Below are 24,075 nucleotides of genomic sequence, written 5' to 3' on the forward strand. Positions count from 1 at the left end.
GAATAGTCTAGGAATACTGTCATTAAACTTTTTATTTGTTTGTGTTTTGAGACAGGCTGTCATTACATATTTCTGGATGACCTGCATTGACCAGGTTGACCTCAAACTCACAGAGGTCTGCCTGCCTCTGCTTTCCTTGTTTTGGGGATTGTACCACACCACCACACCAAGACTCGTTGAGAATTAAGTTATCATCATCACATGAACAGTTCTTAAAAGAATAGCAAATTGGAAAGTTAAAAGGGAATAAAGGTAGCCAGAGATTAATGACCATAAAAACTACTGCAAAAGTACTTACACCTAAGAATATTAAAAATCAAAGATTAAGACACGTGTCAATGCACAGGTACTTAGAAGGAACATGGTATGGCTCATGCCTACAGTCTAATTTATTTACATTAATAAGAATGAGCCACATAAAATTAAATATTTTACCAAAATTTGTACTTGAGCCCTAAAAATTGCTTAAAGTATTTCAAGGTAGTAATTCAGCCTAAACATTTGAGAATTGTGGGCATACTAATCAATAATCTTAGAAAGACTACCAAAGCAAATGGAAAGGATGGGAAGCCCAGAGGCCATGCTAAAGCAATGTATTAAATGATTAGTACACGGTTTATAAGTATACCGAGAGAAAAAGGAATGTGCATACTTTAGAAAAGTTCCCAGCTCTCTACTCTTCCAGCCATTTGACATTCGTGTGAGAATCCACTTCTTAGAGATTATGCGTCTTCACCTGTCACCCAAATTCCTTTTCATGACATCCCAGCTCAATCAGTACTTCTGTTTTCAAACATTTGCCTTTCTTATCAGATTAAGTTAAATCACTAAGTTATAGGTTTTTCTAATGCTGTCATACTTAATCAATCCAGTTATTATCTGAATAAGCTCTTGGTGGATTACTCGTTTCTATCATTATACCTTAAGCTCAATATGATAGATAATAGTTCTTGTTTTGGTTGACAGTCACACCTTAGAGAATCGTATCAGCCAAGATGTTTTACACACACACACACACACACACACACACACACACACACACACAAACACACAAACACACACACACACGCTAAATAAATGTTCAGTCACTTACAATGCAAAGTACAAATTGTAACAGATACTTTTTTGGGGGGAACAAACATATGCAGCTGATATAACATTAATAGATCAAGAGGAAATCTTCCCTCCATATCCACTTAACTAAACTTTGAACAATTAAATCTCATTTGGAAAGAAAAAGTAAGCCGTCCATGATAGAACCCATTGCCTTGCACATCCTATGCTGGCACTCTACCCATGGAACTGTAGCCCCAGACCCTGAAGCTGACTTTGTGTGTACAGTAACTTATGGCATGAGCAGTTGCTGTCTTATTTCCACATAGTCTAACCTTTAGAATTTTTTAACTGGAGTAGAAGCCTGGACATCTGTTTTTTCCATCTCACACTAAAGTAATGTGAATATACTGTGTTTATGTGTGTAAATGAGCCTAGCTTTTAGTAACAGATCATAATTTCATATTTACCTATGATAAATTGTACTGTTGTTGAAATTTTAATATTTACACATCCAAGTACTATTATCAAATTATCAACTTTTATGTATTTGGGGGCTCAATTATGATGTGCATATTTAAATATATGTTTATAATTGTTATATATTCTTGGTGGATTCTTTTATCTTCATCGTTTTTACTAATATTCCCTGTTTTAAAGTTGGTATCTCTGATTTTAGTGTAATCATTCTGGCTGTTTCATGGTTGCTGTCTACAAGATATAGCTTCATCTGTTCTTCCAATCTCCATACATTGTGACTCACTCAGAAGCTAAACTGTGTGTATTGTCTATATTCCAATTTTGGGGTTTTTTTCATATATTCTCTCAATCATTCAATAATCTCATTATTATTATACAGCTTATTTTTTAGATCTAAATGACTGCCTAGATATTTGGATTCATGCCTGCCACATCACTTCTGTCTTCTCAATTTAGGACCATTTGTTTGTTTGTTCTTCTCTCCTGCCTTGACAATTCTTGTTTGCATTAACATTTTCTTATACGACATCTTAATTCACTGTGTTATACTTTCACTGTATTTCCAACATTACTTTCTTTTTGCTTATAATTTGCATTTAACTCATAACAGCACCCTTCCATATTTTCGTAAAGAGAAGTATGGGGTATGGTACAGAAACACCATTCCTGGGTACTTGAATTCATCTTTGTCATATTGTCATACATATCACAACGGCATACGCTATGGCTGTGATAATGAGCTGCTATAAGTCACTTTATTTGATTTTGTATCTTTATAAAATGGTTAGAAAGAAAAGGCTATCCAGTACACACTTTACCACATTTGACATTTCTGACTCTCATCATTTGTTGTCACTTCTTCTTGCACTCTAAGTCTCCCCATCTTTGCATTAATTGTGAAGGCAGCACATTCCAAATTGTATAGATGCAAATTTAATTGCATAAACACTAGTTCATGTACTTGTTTTTGATATCAGTCAAGTGATTACAGGAGGCACCGTCCAGGGTTTTACTTTGTAGTCATCTGGGATGACATGATGTAGAAGCCTCTTGCATTATCTCTTTTCTTGATTCCTATTCCATTAAACTGCTGGATTCTATGGGCAATATGCCAACTGTGTGGCCACACTAATTGCCAGGTGATTGTTACACAGTTTTCAACAATGCCCTTAGGTATCAACTACTTTTTAGTCAGATTCAATTAATCTAGACCACTCTGGAGTGGCAGTTTTGAGGCCAGGCATTGACACCTAGCCTAAAAGGGCTTTTAGCTCTTCCTTTTCCTTGACTGTCTGTTAGAAGACATCCTATGGTTCATAGTTAATGAGTTAGTAGCCTCATTTTTTAAATTGCTTACTCTCAAAATCTCTGTTGTTTTTAAGAGTGACCTGGCAATGTACCTTTCCTACAACTATTTCAAATAATTAAGTTTTGGGGAAGAGATGATGGAGCTAGACTTTACGTAGCCAGTGACAAAATCTGTGAGCGTGGAGATTGCAATTTGCTTTTGGAAGAACGGCACCTTGAGCTCATGAGGGAGAAGCTCCAGTGAGAACATCTGGATTTTGAGAACATCTGGATTTATTGGCATGCATTTCTCACTGTGAAACTTCTACCCAGGGAAAAAGCTGTGGTAGGAGTCACTAAGAAACCAGAATTCTGAGAGTGCCTAGACACCCTGTAAGGGGAAGCTGGCTGGAGGAAGAACATCGCCCTCCTCTTGGCCACAGTTATACACGGACCATTTGTTACATTGGTGCAAGACTAGGAAATGAGAATTTTAGAGATTAAGAATGGTTGATTTTGTTTTAAATAATTTGCCCTTGTGGATTGTAGTGAGGGTGTGATTCCATGCCACTGATGACATTTTAAAGGAGGAGTCGAATTCCATGAGGTCTTCACTTTAATAATTCTTGCTGCTCTCTTTAAAAGTTCATCATTTCCATTTTCACAATAGTGCTTCCTTGTTAATCTATCTGTTTGCATTTTCTTTTCCAATATTAAAGTTTTCATTTCTGGAATTTCCTTAGTGTCTCCACAATTTTTACTTCTCTGAAAAGTGCAGTGTGCAGTTTTACTTGATCTAGCAATATCTTGAACATATTTACTATGGTTGTTACAAAGGCTTTGTTCAAATGCTAACACAGACAGTTAATCACTACTTGTATTGATCATTTTTATTTGATTATTTCCTTGTTTTTTTTATATGATGAAATCTGTTACTTTAATGCTGGACGTTGTAGATTATGTATTCTTCACTTTCAATAGTACAGTGACATTGCTTTATGTGTATTTCTTACACATCCTGTTTTTGTTTTTGTTTTTGTTTTCAGGATGTCTACAGAAAAATGCCATAAAAGAGACCTGACTAATATACCACATGCCTGTGTAAGTTAAAATTCTATAATTCCTGGGAGTAGAGCATTCACAGAACAGGAGTCACATGTGGGCTCTGACCAGCACATCTTTCGAGAAGTTAAAGAAATTATATTTAGTTACATGGAGCTCATCCTTGAATAAATGCTCTAAATACACATTACAGAAAATGATCAGTCTCCTACAAATAAGAAACCCACATATTCCTAGAGCACTTTGTAAATGTATGTTTGAGATTCTGCTTCCTGACTGATTACTGTCTGTAATCAATAGGGATTAGGTTTTCCTCTTGAATTTCTTTCACATAAAGAAATAGCTTTAACAGCCAGCCAGTTCCCTACAGCAAAATGCTGAGTCACTTGAGATACTCCTCTTTTATCAACTTCCAGTTTCCAAATCAATGCAAGTTCCTACTAATTTCACCTTTCTTCTCCATGCACATTGCCACCATCCTATGCTCTGCCATTTCTTACATGGACCAGCATGTTATTTCCCAGTTATTCTTGTCACTTTTCATCAAGTCATTTACTGCAGAACAGCCAGAATAATATTTAAATGATGTCATATCTTAAACCTTTTCAGTATTGTTAATCCCACAGATGAGAGGAGAAAGACCAGTGACCCAAGTCGTCATGGCCAAATTAATTAAAGAAAGCTTTTAAAATTTATGTCCAAGGACTGTCTCTCCTTAAAGGAAGGATGCAAGAGATTATCATTGAACATGGGGAAAATGAAGGTTTGTTATAATTCAGGTGTAGGGGATTTCAAAATGGGGGATTTGGCAAGCAAGTAGGCATGGTTATAGAAGCAGAACATGTAAGAGCAAGTTGGGCACAACAACCTCCTGAAACAAAGTTATAGCTGTAAGGTGGTTATAATAACTTTTTGAAACAAAGGCATGGTTATCAATCCCTGGAACAGGCAATATAGAACCATTTGTAGTTAAGGTTATAGGTGGGACATAGCCCAATCCTTGAGAAACAGAGATTTAAGAAAAAAACATGAGTGAACCTATTTTGTGTCTACTACAAGATGGCTTTCAAGGCTAAGATAGAGGCAGGCTGGTGTATCAGTATCTTTGAATTACATTAAGAATAAATCCAGAGCCCACCCCTGAGCCAGTAAAATTCTAAATCCCTCCAAACTTTTTCCTTTATTCTACTTCACTTCACTCTCCCCTTTCCCATCAGGCTTCAGTTCTAGTGAGTATTCATTTTCCTGTTTATTTGCTTATCAAATACAGTAAACTTCTGGCTATTCTGGGGCCTCTATATTGCTCTTTCTTCTACCTGAATACTCTTCCCTAGAAATTAACTTTATTTTTACTAAGCTGGTTGAATTGATTTTCTCTTGCTGCCATGACTTAGGGGCTTAAAACAAATACAGTTGCGTTATCTTAAAGATCCATGGGTTAGATGTTTACCACACCATAGGCTTGTCATGAGGGAAATCGAAGTGTCTGCAGGCAGGCTGTTTTCCTTTATGAAGGACTAAGGGTAGGTCAGTTTCCCGGTTCTTTGAGGTATTGGACAACTTTAGATATTGAATTGAAGAATCCATATTGCTGCTAGCCCATGTGAAGGGTGATAGTCTCAGCTTCTAAGTGTCACTCTAACTTAGGCTATGGCTCTCTTCCTTCATCATCATATCAGAAATGGCAGGAAACTGCCGTTGATGCCACGTATCATATCTATGGCCTATTATTCTGCCCTCTTCTATGTTTAAGGATTTCTCCTAGGAGACTGGGTCCCATGCAAATTCAGGTTAATCTCTGTTTGCAAAGATTGCATCCCATTGGGATGATGAAATGAAAACTGAGTAAATAACTGATGTAAGATATTTCAGAATTAATGACAACTTCCATGTTCCTTTTCTTATAGCTTGTAATTTATTCCGTAGTTTCCAAGGTCAGGCCTGCGGAACCTTACATTCACTATCACATTGACACAGCCACTTATTTCATTTGTTTGTTTATCATCTAAAATATTATTATCAATATATTTTGATCATATATCTCCCTTCCTTCAACTCCTCCTAGATCCTGCCCAATCTAACCAACTACTTATTCTCTCTCTAAAAACAAACAACCCCCAAATAAAACTCAAAACGAGCAAACAATAAACTAATCTGTCTAAAATGCTGAAACAAAAGGTCCACAACACAACAAAACAAAAATCAAAGAACAGCAACAACAAAAGTCATAAAGCTCATTATCTGAAGCTTAGTATCTGAATACTGGAAGAAGATATTATGCCCATAACAAAACTACTTTACTCATGTCAACAATCCTTCATTACATTGCCACATTGTATTTCTCTCAAAGGGTTTCCTACTGCCTGAAATGTTTGTGTAATTTGATCTCTTCTTCTTCTTATTATTATCTTACTCCATTTCAATATGACCTTCAGGAGGAGGGTAGCAAAGCACTTTTTTTTTTTTCATTTTTGCTTACTCCCATTCTTATACCTATTACCCAAAACAGTGCCTGGAATAGATAATAGATCAGTAAGCCATCATAATAGAATATGTGAGTGAAAGAATCATTCTGTTTACTTGTCATTTTTTTTTTTTTTCAGATACCAGGACTGCTTTGATGGAAACAACCTCCTGATATCATGATGAGACTTCAATGAATATTAAATGTACTTCCTACCTCTTTTCCCTTCTAAGTGTAGTAAATGTTTGTTTCTTCTCATGGGTCCAATTTTGCCTTTGTATTCATTTACAAGAGCCTTTGCATTTCTGTGTATTTTTTGCTCCTGTTATCAAAACAGAACTGGAGGATTTGGGCTCTTTCTGTGTCACTGAGGCATAACATCTCCCTCAGCAGACTACTTGACACCTGCTCCTCTGGTTATAACTTTCCATTGAGTTTAAAAACGATTTGGGGTTCAGCCAGGAGTTGGTGGTACATGCCTTTAATCCCAGCACTCAGGAGGCAGAGCCAGGTGGATCTCTGTGAGTTTGAGCCCCCACACCCCTTTACAAAGCTAGTTGCAGGAAAGGTGCAATGCTACACACAGAAACCTTGTCTCAAAAAAAAAAATGATTTGGTGTTCTTAGGTTTAAACATCAGTAAGTCAATGCACAATGTTATCTTCTACCCCTGCCTAGAAGTAGTCTCAAAATTGTTCTCATGGTTCATGGAAATGAAAATGTGGATCAAATCCCTGTAGGAACAATTAGTGCCTGTTAGGCAAAAGCTTGTCATCATTTCCCTTAATAACTTGGCAATGTATTCTGTCTTTGCATGAGAATAATTCTGCTCTTTACAAGTTTGTGTCATTGCTGCTTCATAAACTGTGTCCCCCCCCATTCACATTTGAAGTTCCAACTCTCAGTGGGAATACATTTGATAAGGTCTTTGTGAGGTAATTGGGTTCACATGAGGTCAGAAGGTTGTTTTGAGTTTCCTGATTTTTACAGGACCTGTTCACACCTTCTCTGGCAGGTGGAGAGGTGGCCATCCTCAAATCAGAGAGAGCCCTTCAGCTAACAGTGGCATTGTGGGCAGCCTGATCCACCTTCATCTTTAAGAAAAGTAAGAAATGAAATGTCTTTCATTTAATACCACTATATGATATTTGTTATGACAGTTTGCATTGAACAGCACAATCCTTGAAACCTTATTGGAAAGTAACATCCATATTCCTCTTTTTGCAAATGAGGAGAACCAGGTCTTCTAAATATCAGGGTCTGATTCTTGTGGTTGTTGTAGTTGTAAGAAGTTAGAAGAGTCTGTACTAAACCTAGGAGAGCCAACACAAATTCCTCTGTTAATTCCACCAATTTGCATGGACTCAAAGCAAATTTGAAGCTGCATGTTGAGCTACAAAACCTTGATTATTAATAATTAAAATGAAAAGAAAATGCCCATACTTGATTTGTAAGGAGATACAGGTAGGGGAGGTTTACTGAATGGCCATGTTGCTTGTCATACAATGACTTTGGCCTTTTAAATTTAACTTGTTAAAGGATCAAAGCCCACAATTTTTTATTTAAGTTGTAATTACAGTCTCAGGACTTGTTAGCATCTTCAGCAGTAATTACATGAGCAGCTCTCTCATGAATGTAATTATCTGATCTTTGATGTTCTGATCTGATTGACGATCAAGCATCCTTCACAGCAGGTGAGTGTCACAGAGTGGCTGAGGCAGGAAGCCAGTTTATCTGTGTCCAGGTTTGGCCATGTTGTTTTAAATTCTGCTATAGCAGCCAATATATTCACAAGCATACAAATACAGCTTGTCTGGTTCTATCCATTTGACTACCTTACATTGAACATTCAAGCAGGGGGTAGCAAAACTGGGGATTATTTCAAAGTTGAAATGATATCTGCAGTTTTGCCTAATACAGAGTTTCTCTTTGTTGTTATTTTTCTTTTAATTGAAATGTGTATCATAAAAAAATCCTCACTGTGTAAGGAGAAAAACTGTTCACAGTTTGGAGATTTCCCTTCATATAAAAAATTAAAAGTATTAACCACCATTCTTCTTTAAACTATTTTCTCCTTTGATGTAACCCCTGCTAGTGTTTGATTTCCTTTGCAACTCCTTGCTAATCTCAACATTGTTGCTGTGCAACATACTGACAACATCCTATTCTGGAAAATTTCCTTGGTCAAACAGAATTCATATAGCTGTGATTAACACCCATACATTGTCAATTACTAATTCTTTCATTTTATACCCACTCTCTGCCTATAGTTTTTAAAACCTAGGTATCATGCATGTATACAGATGTTTATCTTGAAACTATCCATACACATTTATTATAGATTAACTTATATCCAAAATTTCAAAAAGTTAAATTTCTTATTTCTCTTTGGATAATGCCATATCTTCTTTACATATAGATAAATCGACATCCTTACTTGTCTTTGTACCTCAGAATTTTACTTTACTGGATATAGGGTATTTACAAGTAGGAAGAAAGAAATGTAGATGAAGGTATTGAGGATAATGCCATCTAATCACAGATGCAGACATCGAGTGATGCAGCTTGCAGAAGGCTGATAAAGAGTGATGGCCAACAAACAGAAGCAAGGGAGATTCAAGAATAATTCTGAAGTTTTCTGAGATGGCTTAGGATCTAAAATCTCTTTCTGTCCAGCTGGTGGTCTCTGTTTGATCCCCAGAACCCACATGTCAGATGGACAGAAATGACTCCCACAAGATATCCTCTGAATCGCACATATCTACGACACATGTCCACCACAGCATGCATCCAACCAAAACACACACACACACACACACACACACACACACACACACACACACACCTAAATATATAAATAGATAAATGTAAAAAGAAAGCATAGGAAAAAATAAAAATATTCTGGATTTCTGAGGGACCATATCCCTTTTGATGCCAATCTTTTAGATTTTATAGAATCCAGAACTAAAATAGAAGACATTTTTCCAAGCCACCCAGCTTGTGGTCCTTTGGTTCAGCAGTTAAAGACACTAATAAAATGTCCTTTACATAATCTTCCCCTTCCTACATTCAGTCTTTCACCAAAGCTCATAAAACATGCATCAGAAAAAGCTGTTCCCATTCTAAATTAAGTTTTCTGGGATTCAAATGATTATTTTCCATTCAATAATAAATTTAAGTGTTCTATAATCAAAAGGGAAGGGAAGAAATTGTAGAGGTTTCAAAACAGTGAAGTTCTGTGTTGTTTATAAACATTTTCTCTTGTATTTATCAGTCTTCAATTAGCGGCAGTAGAGCAATTGCATTATGGTAATACTTTGAAATCACATTTCAAATCATCCATACCGGATAGAGCAGTCATTTAATAGTTCACAGGGAGTTGACAGCAATGGCTAAATTCCTGAAAGTACTTTCAAGTCCCAAATTACAGGCTTCTTGATAGAAATATAACATCTTTAATATTAAAATGTGTATAGATCACTTATATGATTGTATTGTTTCATACAGTTATAAAAATGTTTGAGTCAGGAAAACAGAAACCCAGTTCCAGTCTCCTGGTGATAAAAGCCATTAAAACATAAAAAGTTTTGACAATTCTCAAGTGAATTTGGAAATAAAACTGGAGATTTCAGGCAGTGCCTAAGCTGATACTTTCCCTGAAGAGAGTGTAATTGTTTTCATAATCCAACTGGAGATGATGTTGAATATGATCTAAATCAAGGATGCTTATTCTAATGACTAATTCAAACCAGTTGCAGTCAATAGGTCAGTTATTTATTTCAAAATAAATTTAGGTTGCCAGGTATAAAATAAAATTACCAATTAGACAAAATAATGTCCCAGCTCTCCTAGAAATGACATGATGGTGGGAATCCAGCAGAATCCTTCTCAGAAAGAGGTGTGCTGTTCCAAAGCAATGGAGAGAAGCGTGTGTGTGTGTGTGTGTGTGTGTGTGTGTGTGTGTGTGTGTGTGTGTTGGATAGTTCAGGGTAATTTTTATGGACTCAGCAGCCAGAACCCAAAGAGTCTTATAGATGATCCAAAAGGGATGGCCTAAGGAAGACATGTCCTGGAGAGGTGGCTCTCTCTTTTAAAAGTTAAAATGGGGTCAGATTTAGATATTTATTCTTATGTAAGAGTTATTGCAAAAAAAAAAATAACGGTAAATGCGTGTTGGATGGAAGATATGGTTCCTATTCAGGGGTATTTTATTTAAAAATAAAAATAAGAAGTAACACATATAATTCATACCTGGTAAAGACTTTTTTAAACCATAATGTGTGGTTTGAAGAGCTAAAAGTGATAAACTAGCCCCAGAGCTTTTTTTTTCTTATGTGCTCAGATTCAGTTTAATATCCAAACATAGGCTACAGAAATGAGAAAAGTAAAAGCTGATTATGTGACATTACCTAGGCAAACTTATGTAGTATCTGGTTCACTATTCATGCTGATTATACCTGCCTGGTGGTGATGCTTTGCATGGTTACCTCCTTCCCAATAGTTCAGATATTTGGAGGTAGATTAAGGTTAGAAGAAGAGTTAGGGTCTAAAGTGGAACAGTCAGCCGAGTTGACTCTCAACCTAGTTGAGCATTGGTAATTTGTTGATGGTGAATTGTACATGCAGGGAAATCTGCTTTAATCAGAAACAAGGGGTTGAAACAAATTTATATTTGTTTTAAATATATATTCTACAAACACCACATACTTAGTTCTACCTGCCTGAGCAATTAGAACCCACGATCCAGTTCTGCTTCATGGGGTTTAAGTAATCTTTAGGTCATGCTTCAGAGGTTTATGTTAAGTAGAGGATGTGCATACTTACAGAATGCTTGTTAAACAAGTGGGAAGGACTTTTGAATTAAACATAGAAAAATTCAACAAAATTAAGGTAACAAATGCGCAATTCAGTTTCCAGTGAACAATGCTGACCTGGAAACTGAACGCAGCAAATACAAACAACCACAATATTGTTAATGAGTGCCCAGATAGATATCTATCAATGTTTGTCTTGCCTATCATGGGTTTTTCTTTTTAAAAATGAGTTCAATGCAGTAATTAACAATTTCATTTGAAAGGAGAAAGCCCCAACCAAGGTGTTCCTTGCTGAAAATTAGTCACCTATAAACATGGTTCTGTGGGGTCAGCAAAGAAAGGAGAGTGGGACTATGGCCCCACGTGGCCTGGAATCCTTCTAAAACAAGTAGAACTTGGTTCTGCCATCCAAGTGGTGATTGGTTTGTAGTCATGAAAAATACAAGATTTTGGGAATCAGGTTGTCTCACTCCTTGTTTTCAAAGAGCTTCTAAAATCCAGAATTGTGTGGAGAGGTCAGATTCCCCACAAGGAGGCTCAGAGAAGCTATCACACGAAGGTTGAAGTGGAGACTCCAGAATCTCAGAATTGCCAGAACCAAAGAACAGTTGCCATGAAAGATACACAAGGAGGAGAGCCAGCCTAACAAACAGGTGTGCTCCCTTCATGCAGCAGAGATAGGGACCCATGGCTAACCTAGGCTCTTTGAATCTCAAATTAGTCTATCGCAAGCCTCAGATGCCCAACATCTTCTGAATTGGGTGCTAGTCTACTGGGTTTCAGTCTTTGTTTTCTCCAGTGTATTTTTGCTGTTCTCCTATTCCTTCCTTTTCTACTGGGAATGTTTCCTCTGTGCCATTGTACATTAGAAGTATGCAACTTTTTTTTTTTCCATTTAAAGGAGTTCCCAATTAAGAGACGGTCTGAGTTTGAGAGTTCTCACTTTTACCTTTAAACATTGTTGGAACTGTTAAAGATAATGGAATATTTTGAAGTTGGAATGAGTGCATTTTGTTTTAAGAAATGACTGTGAGCTGTGGAGACCAAGTGAGTTAGAAGCGATGTGTTTGAGTGTAGACTGGGTTATCTCTTTTGTCAACCAGACAGAATATAGAGTCACTTTGGAGACAAATCTTTGAACACATCTCTGAGGGAGTTTTAGACTGGGTGAAATTATGGCAGCACCACTTCATGAGCTGGAGATCCTGGGCTGTATTAAAAGTGAAAAATAAACTGGCCATGTGCTGTCATCACCTTGTGCTTCCTGATTGGGGTTCTAAAATGATTTCTTCCTTTAGTTTCTTTAATCAGGTACTTTCTTACAGCCACGAAAACAAAATACTAATGCATCCAGTGTAAGAAATTAATGTTTCTCATGAAGTATGGAGAGGTTTTTGCTTACATCTTGCCTTAGTTATTGGGGAGCTTGAGATAAGACAGTGGTTTTGCAGTTCTGTCTCCTTCTGCCCCACTGATTCTTCCAGCCAGTACTGCCTTCAGACTGCACAAGGAACCAGTTTCTCTCATTTTCTTTGCTATGGTCCTGTTAGAGCTATTTTATAAAAGAGCTTAGCTCATATTTGTTCTTATTTCATATTTATTATATGTCAAAGTTCATGGTAGTATTTGAGTGCTCTCAGATACAAAAGTGATTTGGGGAAAATGAGAATAAATATTTTAAACAATCTAAAGACTTATCTGAAACATGACAAAGGGTGTCATAGTATCAAAATAACATGTAAATAAAAAGAACAAGGCACAGTTTTACACTAATACCGTTTATGTTGCTTACCATTGCACAAATCAGTGTTATTCGCCAAACCATATATCTAAGATTTATTGCAGAAGACTGGTGATATTATTGTACAAATAAATAATAAAAGCATGAATCTGAAGAAGAGAAAAACAAATACACCCTGTGAGATGGGAATCTCATATAAGTAATTTAATACTCAAATTATTCTGGAGGTAACTATTTTCATACAAATAAGAACCACTTTTAAAAATTAAAATAAGGACCGTAAGGAGCTCACTTACTGTTTCTGAGCATGTACTGCTCTTCTAGAGGACCTGAATTCTGTGCCTAGAACTTACATGGGACAGCTTATAGCGACCTGTAACTACAGCTCCAGGGATCCAATCTTCTGGCTTCTATAGGCACCAGTGCGCGTGCACACACACACACACACACACACACACACACACACACACACACAAAAAACAGATACACTTAATAAACATAAAATAAATTTAAAAAATAATAGAAGAATTTTAAAATAATTTTAATATACTAGTTAAATATTAGTCTGTTATTAAAATATTTTATGCCAATTACATTGGAGTAAAAAAGGTTTCAAAGTTGTCATGGATTTTTACTAAATAAACACATTTGAAATTGTGTTTGTTTTCACAGATTGTCTACAAATATTAGTAAAGAAACTGTGATTGACCATAAACTCCTGTGATTTTAGAGCTGCTCAATGGCCCAAAAGAAAGCCTACTACATTTGGCAATCCAATTTGGGACCTGAACATAGGGCCCAAGAAAGCTTAAAAAAGAAAAAAAAAAGAAAAGAAAAGGAAGAAAGTAAAGTTAAAAAATGGGTATGGCTCCTTTTAGAGGCTTTTCAGTATAATGAGTACCTGAGCAGCAGATACATTAAGTAGAAACAGCAAGCTAAGTAAAAATGCCTGCCATAGTGTGGGCACCAGCTTCCTACAGCTGGGACAATCGAATGCAGCTCAGCTGCATGTAGCTCCCGTTAAGATGCAGCTCCCAGATGAAATCAGTTCTCATCCTGGCTTATGGGATGTAAAGCTTGGCTCTGATGGACCCAGGTGGGTGGAGCCAACTGCTATCACAAAGCCACTTGACCAGAAGAGGCTAGAGATACACAGTAAAGACAGGTCCAGGTGGGAAAAAATAAAACAAAAACAAAAACAAAAAAATCCTCTAAGCTGGATATATAGTGTGCTTAAAAGTATGTGTAGGCTTAAGAGGGAAAAGAAAATGGATATAGACAGTCATAGGCAAAAAATAGTTTAAAATAAAAAAACAAGGTCTTTAAAAATAGAGTAAAGTAATATAAAGGAAAAAAGTCACATAAAGATGGGAAATACACAGGGAGTCTAGATCCTGTATGGTGTTGTGTTATCTTTAAATTTTTATAAATGCTGATGATCTAATGACAGCTGTTGAGAGACATTGGATTGTAAAAGAGATTGCTGAATTAAACCATCCTAGATACTTTAGGGATTTCTTAACTTTAAAATGGAATTCAGAAAATGTAATGCATTGAAAGACAGGTTATGCTTGTGGAAATGAAAGGCTGTGGATTCCTTCAAGATTAATAGAGATCAGGTTTGATTGGGGGAGACCTCCTGAAAAGCTCAACTACAGATACAAAGAAATAAACTGAGAAAAACTACAAGACAAGTGACATATATACTGATCCCTCTGCATAGGGACAGTTCTGAAACTTAGCAACAAATGTTACAGCTAGTTTTTTCAAGACTAGACCAATTTCCTCAGGATCCCCTGGAGATGCTGTTGCTCCCAGGCAACAGGAGGCAGTCTAGAGGAACTCAATACCCACATTCCCAAGAGGTGGGGTTGAAGGTTTTGCTCATTTGGTAGTTTATGGATGTTTGTCATCATTTCTTGGGGTTGTAGGAATATAGTGTAAAAAGACAACTATTAACCTCAAATATTTTACATTGGTATGGATTTTGGTATATTGATATAAATTTAAAGTTATTTTTTGTCATACTGTATGTGTGTTTCTACTCTTGTTTAGGGTATTGTGCTTATGCAGCTCATTTAAAAATAAACCGAACAATTAGGAAATGCAGTTTAATAGTCATCTATAGCAATCAAACTTGTAGTTGTTAGGTATGTTTTCAAGATCATACAGGCATATATAGATAGATGGTCTTCAAACAATTCAAAGACATACATAATATGATATTTAAAATGTTTTGTTAACGTAGGGCTTTTCATGACAGTGAGACACATTTGCTTCTGGCAGTACCGATCTACTTCATAAAAGGGTGAGGGGCATTGAAGAACCACCATATGGACTTTGCTTTCATTGTGGGAAAGCTAGCCATTTAAGAAACTGCCCCTGTCTTGAATGCTGTATGAATGAGTTGGAACAGTCCTTCAAAATTCTGCTTCATAGAAAAGTCTTCCAGATATTCTAGGCCTGTAGGCAGAAGATGGATGCTCCAATGTTGCAGAGGAAACTTGGGCAATTATCCAGGCAGCTCTCTCATTTCTACAGTATTGGAAGTGGCTTCCACTGTACTTCCTGTTTACTCAAGTAATATATTCTTCTGGGGCCTTTGATGGAATTGAAGACTAGATAGTTATAGTTACAGTTTTCCTCATTTATGATAGAAGGCAAATGAGGAACATAACTTTTGACTCATCAGGATAGGATGCATAAATGGAGTATTTTCTCTGAACTTGCCAAATACAAATGGACTGGATATTGTAAATGCAATTCTTACTTGATAATTGTTCTTATTGTATATAGTCTTACTATATTAAAGTTAAAACCTTTCCTTTTATTTAGACAAAAAGGGAGAAATGTTGTGAAATGTTACTTTAACTGTGTAAAGGTGTGCTGCATTAATTTATGCTGTATTTGTTTAATGATGTAAAGATGTGTTACATTTGTTCATATTGAATTTGTTTAACAATGTATATATGTGTTGCTGTTTCACCTTGCCTACCTAAGGCACATGATTATTCTACTAAAAAGCCAATATCTGGGCAGTAGAGAGATATGTCGGGCTAGCAGACAGAAAGAATAAGTAGTAGGAGGAATATAGGCTAGAAGAGAGAAGAGGAGAATAAGGAAGAAAAAGAGAGAAATGCCCAGGACCAGCTAGCCGAGCAGCCACCAACCAGTAATACACAGAATAGGAGATACTGAATGAAAGAAAGATAAAAAGCCCTAAGACAAAACATAGATGAAAGGAAACAGGTTAATTTAAGGTATAAGAACTAATGGGACAAGCACAAGCTAAGGCCAAGCATTCATAACTAATAAGTCTGCATGTTGTGATTTTGGGGCTGGTGGTATGAGAAAGCATGCTGCACTACTGCTTTGTGCTGATGGTCATACATTCTCTCATCTGCTTTTCAGGAATAAACAATACTGAGTGTTTATGGCATATTATGCTATAATTTTATGGAAGTGCTGAGGTCACTCCATGTGTGGTAGGGTTGAAATCTTTCCAAGAAGTTTCTTGGAAGATACTGAGTGGAGCTATGAAGGTGAGGCCTAAAACTGCGATGGAATCTCCAGGACGTTGCAGCTGTCATAACCATGGAATACACACAGAGCAAGGAAGTGGCATGAACTAGACCTAACCTATGAGCTATGTTTACTATAGGCAACAAAGATGAGGAATGGGACTACTCAGGTCCTCTGAGGCAGCCCATCGTGGTTCCCAATGCCCAGAATGGAGCTGAAGTCTTTTTTTTTTCCCTGCTGGAATTTATTTTTACTTTGATGTAAACTTTTGTTGTTATGTCCCACTCTCTCAATTCCTCCATATTGAAGAGTGTTTATTCTGTACCATTGTATGTGGTAAATATGCAATTTGTCTTTGTATTGTACAGTAGCTTACAGTTAATTGATCATTTGAGTCTCAGAAGAAACTCTGAAACTGTACCTTTAAATAGTGTTGAAACTGGTAAAGACTATAGGGCCTTTTGTAGTTAGACTGGATGTATTTTTTTTTTTTTTGCATTAAGAAATGGGTATAAATCTGTAGGGCTATGGGATAGTAGGTTCTGATATAAAGGTGATGTGTTTGAATGTCAAGATGAAAAGAAGTGAAACTGCTATAGTCAATCTTCTCAACTTGATGGAGTTTAGAATTACCTTGAAGAGAAGCGTCTCTGGGCATGTCTATGAGAAAGCTTCTAGATTTATTTAATTGGGGTGAGAAAACCCACCATAAATGTGTTGGTGTTAGACAGTTTAAGGTCTCGGACTAAGTGAAAAAGAGAAAGCAAGCTAAGCAACAACTTTTATCTTTGCTTCCTAACTACAAATATAACATAACAAGTTGATACAATGCCTTCCATAACAAATGGTTTGTACATTAAAGTCATAAGCAAAAATAAACCTATTCTTTCCTATGTTGTTTTTATTAGTATTTCCTCACAATGATGAGAAAAGTAACTAATACCATGGAGAAATGACTCTTTCCTACATTTATACAACTCATATACAGATTGCTTTCTCAGAAGTGCATGTGAATTCAATTTAGGCATTTGATAGGACTTCATCCCTAGTCATTTTTTTTTTTGCCCACAACATATTCACATTTTCTTTTCTGCCATTTCTTCTACTGACTACATTTTCTTTACAAGTCTCTTCTTGCATTCTAATCAATATGCATCCAAAGCAAAATTACATGCTATTTTAGCAAAGTTGGAGAAACTAGGCATTAAATGGAATTTCAAATCTGGATCTCATTCCCCTTGGCTAGAATTGCAATTGAAGTTCCCATAACTGGTAGTAGATGAGCACAGATAACCCTTGAGCATAGAGTAGTAACACAGTGTTTAAAATATTTATCAGTTGCCAAGTAGATTGTATGCTGTGAACTGATTTGATTAGGTAGTGCAATGCATTAGGTATCTGAGAGATATAGAGTAAATAGTGACTCCAAGGGCATTAGAACATGGATGCTTTTTCTCAATTTGATCAATCATTGTGAATAAAGGTAGCAAGCTGAGAGTTACACATCAGTCATAAAAGCTAAGTATGAAGGGCAGAGACCATCCTCAGTAATATATTGGAGGCTCTCACCTTATTCAGAAAGAGCACAGAAAAAAACTGAAGGTCTAGAGCTGAACCAAAAGGATAGCTAAGTTGAAGGAAAGCTTAAATTCCTAGCAAAAACATGCATTGCATGTAAATAAATAAATAAATAGATAGGTAGATAGATAGATAGATAGATAGATAGATAGACCTTTCTAAAGAATGGATAACTAACACATCTAAAAATCTGAAATCTCTAAATGCCTCCAAACTCTGTCAGCTTGCAGGATTTGCCTAACTTGTTTATTAAGGTTTATGAACTCCCTTTTATGAACATGAGTACCATTATAATATGCATGAGGCAGAAGGGACAGTGTATTCCTAGAATGGATTCTGAATGTATACTCCAAGGGATAGGGAAGTAAATGTATGTTGTTGGTGTTTTCCAGAATATAATTGATCATTCTGCTAAAAACTCTGGGAAATGACCTGGGTGCAGAGTTAGGATGAACTTCAATGACACACTGCTTGCTGATATGCCAAATTTAAGTGAATGTCAGTGTTGAAATTGCCAAGGTATGCATCAAAGATAAAATATGGATGTCAACAATAAGATTATTATGTGGTGTATACTATATATGTTCAGAAAGCCATTAATTATACTTTCTAGTTTGTGGAGTGAGGACAAGAGGATGCATGATTACCAAAAGTGGAATGAATATGGTGCTAATACTAGTCCCACATCAAAAAGAAGTTATCTTATTGAACTCTCTCAAAGACATATGAGTTAGAAAAATCAATATTAAACTGAGATCAATAATAAAATTATGAGTATTAGGGACCCCTCCCCAAATAGAGACTTTTTATAGCATTCAAATATCCGAGGGCAGATGATTACTGCAATGGTTCATGGTTTCTGTTTGACTGGACAGATGAATGCCTAGAAAATTAGTAAAGTATATTTCTTTGTTTTCTCTATAGAGTGGAAATTACTTTTTTTCATTTTTTAAGTTTTTATTAGATGTATTATTTTTATGGATGTTTAGTCTACATGTATGACTTTGTAACACATGCATGCATTATCCACACTTAGTGGCCAGAAAAAGGTAGTGGATTGTGTTGCTTTGTATGGCTTTTGGTTTTTCTTTTAAGTTTCATTTTGTTTTGGATGGAGGTTGCAATGGCAGAGGGGGGATGTGAGAGGAAGGGAAGATGAGTGAGGTCAGGATACATGATGTAAACTCCACAAAGAATCAATAAAAGTTAAAAAGAAAAAAGGCAAAATGAATAAAACCTATGAAGACAAAACCAAGCCTTCAAGTTGTTAATCCAATCCAATCTTGTTTAATTTCAGAATATTCATACTGGAGAGAAAGTATATTAATGTACATAGTTGTGCTGAGTTCATGTCTGAGTTCATTTGGAATGAAGATTTGTTGTTGGCCTTTCGGATTATTGAATTGAGTTATTCTACAAAAAAATTTTCCTGTTCTACAGGTTTCATGGGCTTTCAAACTTATAGACACTCTGTGGTGAGAATTTTTAACATTTGTCATTTTATTAATGAATTCTATTAAAAAATCTGATCAAATATATATTTAAACACAAACACATTATATTATGTGTATATACTTATATGCACATATAATTACAGTAATTGAAAATTTCTCTGGAAAATATGGTTAACATAGTTGCAATTTGCCACAGTGTGAATTAAAACAGGAATAAAGTCTAGGGCCAAAAGTTCTATAAACTGAATTACAGAGATGACAATCAGAACCCATTTCCCTCTCTAGGGATAATAGTAAATGAATAACCCAAAGTATGATTACCTACAAAAACAATACTGAGTAATCAGTAGGTTGTAGAATAGACTGGCAGGCATAACAATAAAACAATGGTAAACCATAGAAAAACCTCCAGTCTATCCAAGAAGTATCTTAGTTGTGCTAAGGAACCCAAATAAAAAACATAACCAAGGATTTAAGAGATGGCTAAGTGGTTAAGAAAGCATGTTGGTTTGGTAGTTTTCTGGAGTCTGGGGACACAATTTCAGTTGCCACTATCCACAGCAAGCAGCTCACAAACCCCTTAGCTCTCACTGTTGGGACCTGATGCTCTCTTCTTGTGTCTGTAGGCACTTGCACACATGTATACAGACATCCTGTTTTTCCATTGGCTTAGCGGCTATACCAAATAGACTGACATTTTAACTACAGTGGGTGGCCCCCACAGTCAGTGCTCAACTCCTCAGATCTTATGGTCTGATGGGATTTCTAGTCTTGCCAACATCAGCTCTGTTGCTCCAGACTGCAAATTTCTTAAGTCACTCCCTACGCCTTGATGTGAATCTCTCTGGCTTCCTGCGTCCTCTATACTTTCTATGACTAATTCTTGTCACTGGCTCTGCCCCCTGATCCAAGATTGACTTTATTAACATAGTCTCAGGGGTTTCACAGTGTGATCAAATATCCCACAACTCATACACATTCATATAATAAAAATAAAGGTCAAAATAATCTTTAAATTATGATCATATGTATTCAGAAGAGATAGTAGAATATAGAAACCATAAAAGAATGTACCCAAATAGGTAATGTTCATATCTGATAATTGGCCTCATCACAAGCATTGTGTTTGTGGTATAGGAGCTAGAGAAACCAACTGCAAATCTCTGGAATCTCTGAAACTATCTCCATACACCTTTTTAAATATGGTAAATATATCATTGAAAGGAAGTGAGAATTTACTCTCACCAGTAATTACCTAAAAGATGCAGTGGTGGCAGTTATAATTAAGTTTCCACTAAATGAATAAGAATTTTCCCTGCAAAACACAGCAAACAGAATAGACAAAAATGGACTATAAATATGGCTTACTGTAAACTCAAGATAAGAGTAGTCCTCATTATTTCTTTAGAACTGGATGTGGTGTATTTGCTGACCTCATGAGCTTAGTAAGTGGCCATTGATTTGATTTGGTAGATGTTTTCTTTGGTACCTTTATTAGAACAAAAGGAACAGACAACAGAATGTATTTATAGTCTTACTCATGGGCTATGATAATGTTCTGTCCTTTTTCATATCATGGTCTGAAGAAATCCAGGCCATCTGGACATCTCGCAGAATATCAGAATGCACCACTATTATACAAATGGCATTATTCTAATTAGACTAAAATGAGGAAGGAGTGGCTGAAATGATGGAAAGCCACACATATTCTGGAGTACGGGAAAGAGATTCTCTGAGCCACTTTGAGCCTAACATGGTAACATACTTTAGAGATCTATCTTGTTGCATCATTCTTTCCACAGTAAAGGATGAAGTCTCTTGTGTTTCCTGCCATGGGTAGTGAGATGCAATGGCTGGTAGGCCTGGGACATTTTCTCAGAGTTCCTACTGCTGTGATTAAAATACTATGAAAAAAAGGAACTTGCACCTCTATCATAGAGGAAATTCAGGGCAAGAAGTCAAGGCAGAAACTGAAGCAGAAGCCATAGAGAAGTTCTGCTTAATGGTTTTCACAGCCTCCTTTCTTCTGCCACTCAGAATAGCTCCATCCACAGTGGGCTGATCACCCAGAAGTCAATCCATCACTAAGAGCATGACTAGCAGATTTTGTAAGCATGCCTTCATTTGAAATTTCTCTTCACAGATAGCTCTAGCTTGTGTCTAATTGACAAATATCTAGCCAGTACAACTGATATATTTTCAGTTTGACAAACATATCACTTATTAAGCCACACATTTTCTCTCTTGTTCATCCAAGTATCTCATATTGATATCAGTATCACATAGAAATCATTCCAACTTTTAGAGGTCCCACAGTCCTAAAAATTCCAAAGACTTTAAAATATCCAAAGTTTCTCTGAATGTACAATGTTTCATAGCAGTGAGAAGATGATGTGGGAGAGAATATGGGAGGCATTGATGAAGGGATGGGAGATATGGATATGATGAAAGTGCTTTGTATTCATGCATAATAAATATCAGTATATAAAGAAACAATAAAGCCTCAAGCAAATGTACACATAACAAATTTTGTTTTGTTTCTGAAGCCTTAAGAGGAAATTTAGAAATAAAGGGAAAATAGTAGACTTCAGTAATTTAAATGCAAATATTATTATATATTAATATGAATACTACAAAAAGCAGGATATAAGTGACAAAAGTTGTGTTAGTACGATGGTTTCGGGTAGGAAGGAAAATAAATGTACTTGATAACATTTTAGAAGTTTTTTTTTAGCTGAGTGTTGTATGTGGAGAATGACAGAATGTGAAGGTATATAAGAAAACCAGCATTCTTGCTTGAGCATGGGATAGTAGCTCTACCGGAGAAGGAAAAACACTGGGAGAGGAGTGGGGATCATTTGCTTGCTTGTTGGTTCTATCTGTTAGTTCTTGTTTTTTTTTTTTTCCCCAGAAAGTGGATTTGACAGTACTGTTTAATTCTGAACAAATTAAATACCAGTATGACAGGCTTAAACTTATGTAGATCTTATTCAGTTAATCACAATTGCAGCAATTTCATGAGTGTAACAGCTATGACATGTCCAGAAGGCATCTTGCTTCTTGGAGGATTGATGACATCTTCTTCAGTGGTGGAGCCATAGATGAGTTGCTCCAATGAGTCACCTCTCACCTGTAATTGAGTAAGTAACAAACTCAATAGTCAACACACAAAAAGGCTTGAAAGTCGGACCTTAGTCTCATGATATCAGAATGACAGAAGGGGGTGAGCAAGGGTAATAAGTATGAAAAGAACTCAAATTCATTACATAAATGTATAAAAAGCTCTCAAACAACAAAATTCTTAAAAAAAATAAATATCAATTGTATTTACTGCATGTAGGTGGGTACACAGTCTTCAAGCTTTACATGAAATTCAGTTCACTGATACTAAATGGATGGGGGCTTACCTTCTGGTGGTTTCAATGGGTAGTTACAACATGGAGAATAGATTTCTCAACCTCAAGGGATTCTAAAACGAAAGACTCACACCATCTCTAGGGCACTGAAATACTTGACAGACAAAGTCATGAGGTAACAAGAAGGCTGTGTGATCTGGATATCAGAAGTAAAGGCACTGAGATCTCTGTATTTGCATTATTACTTAGGTTCAGAGATGTGTGTAGTTAGAGTTTTCCTGCCTGGCCCAGTCAGGACAAATCTCTCTTACCAGCCAGTCCCACAGTCGCTCAGACCCAACCAAGAAAGCACACAGAAACTTACATTGTTTAGAAACTGTATGGCTGTGGCAGGCTTTTTGTTATCTGCTTCTTCTATCTTAAATTAACCCATTTCTGTTAGTCTATACTTTGCCACATGGCTTGTGGCTTACCAGTGTCTTTACATGTTGCTTTTCATGGCGGCGGCTGGCGGTGTCTCTCCCCAGCCTTCTACTTCCCAGAATTCTCTTCTCTCTTGTCCTGCCTATACTTCCTACCTGGCCACTGGCCAATCAGAACTGTATTTACACAGAGCGATATCCACAGCAATTACAAATTAATTACAAAAGTTTGCTTCAATGTCATGGCCAAAGTTGGTCAAATAGAATCTGAAAGACTATTTCTTTGATGTCTCATCTTGGAACTTGAAATACGCAGGGTAGAGGGTGGGGAGAAGTAGAGTTCCTGGGTAATCACAGGACCAACTAGAACCTAGAAGTAGGCATGGGCTTTAATTGCAGAGTGCAGAGTAGAGCTGCTACCCAGCCTCATGGCATGTTTGCATTTTAGAGGCAACTGGTGCCCCTTGTCACCAAGGTAAAAGCATCCTTGCCTCTGAGTCAGAGAAGATAATCAGGAAACAAGCAGAGAGCTCAGGGCTACTCAATGCCACAACCTTAATAGTATGAACTGCAGATGAGACACGAGCTTTAGTGACATGTCTGACCATCCTTAAGAAAAACAAACAAACAAAAACACCAAAAAAACAAAACAGTTGCTATTTCTCTCAGGCCCTTCAATGTCTTGTAATAAATACATCTTGTGACCTACTTCACCAATGATATACATAGAATTTTGCAAAATCTTCACTCCATTTAGCCAGACTGGTGTTTTAAATATATTTTAATCTGTGATATGTGCATGTGTGTTTGTGAATGTCTATGCATGCATGTGTGTTTATTGGG

This window comes from Onychomys torridus, chromosome 4, assembly GCF_903995425.1.
Source record: "Onychomys torridus chromosome 4, mOncTor1.1, whole genome shotgun sequence".
Lineage (NCBI taxonomy): Eukaryota > Metazoa > Chordata > Mammalia > Rodentia > Cricetidae > Onychomys > Onychomys torridus.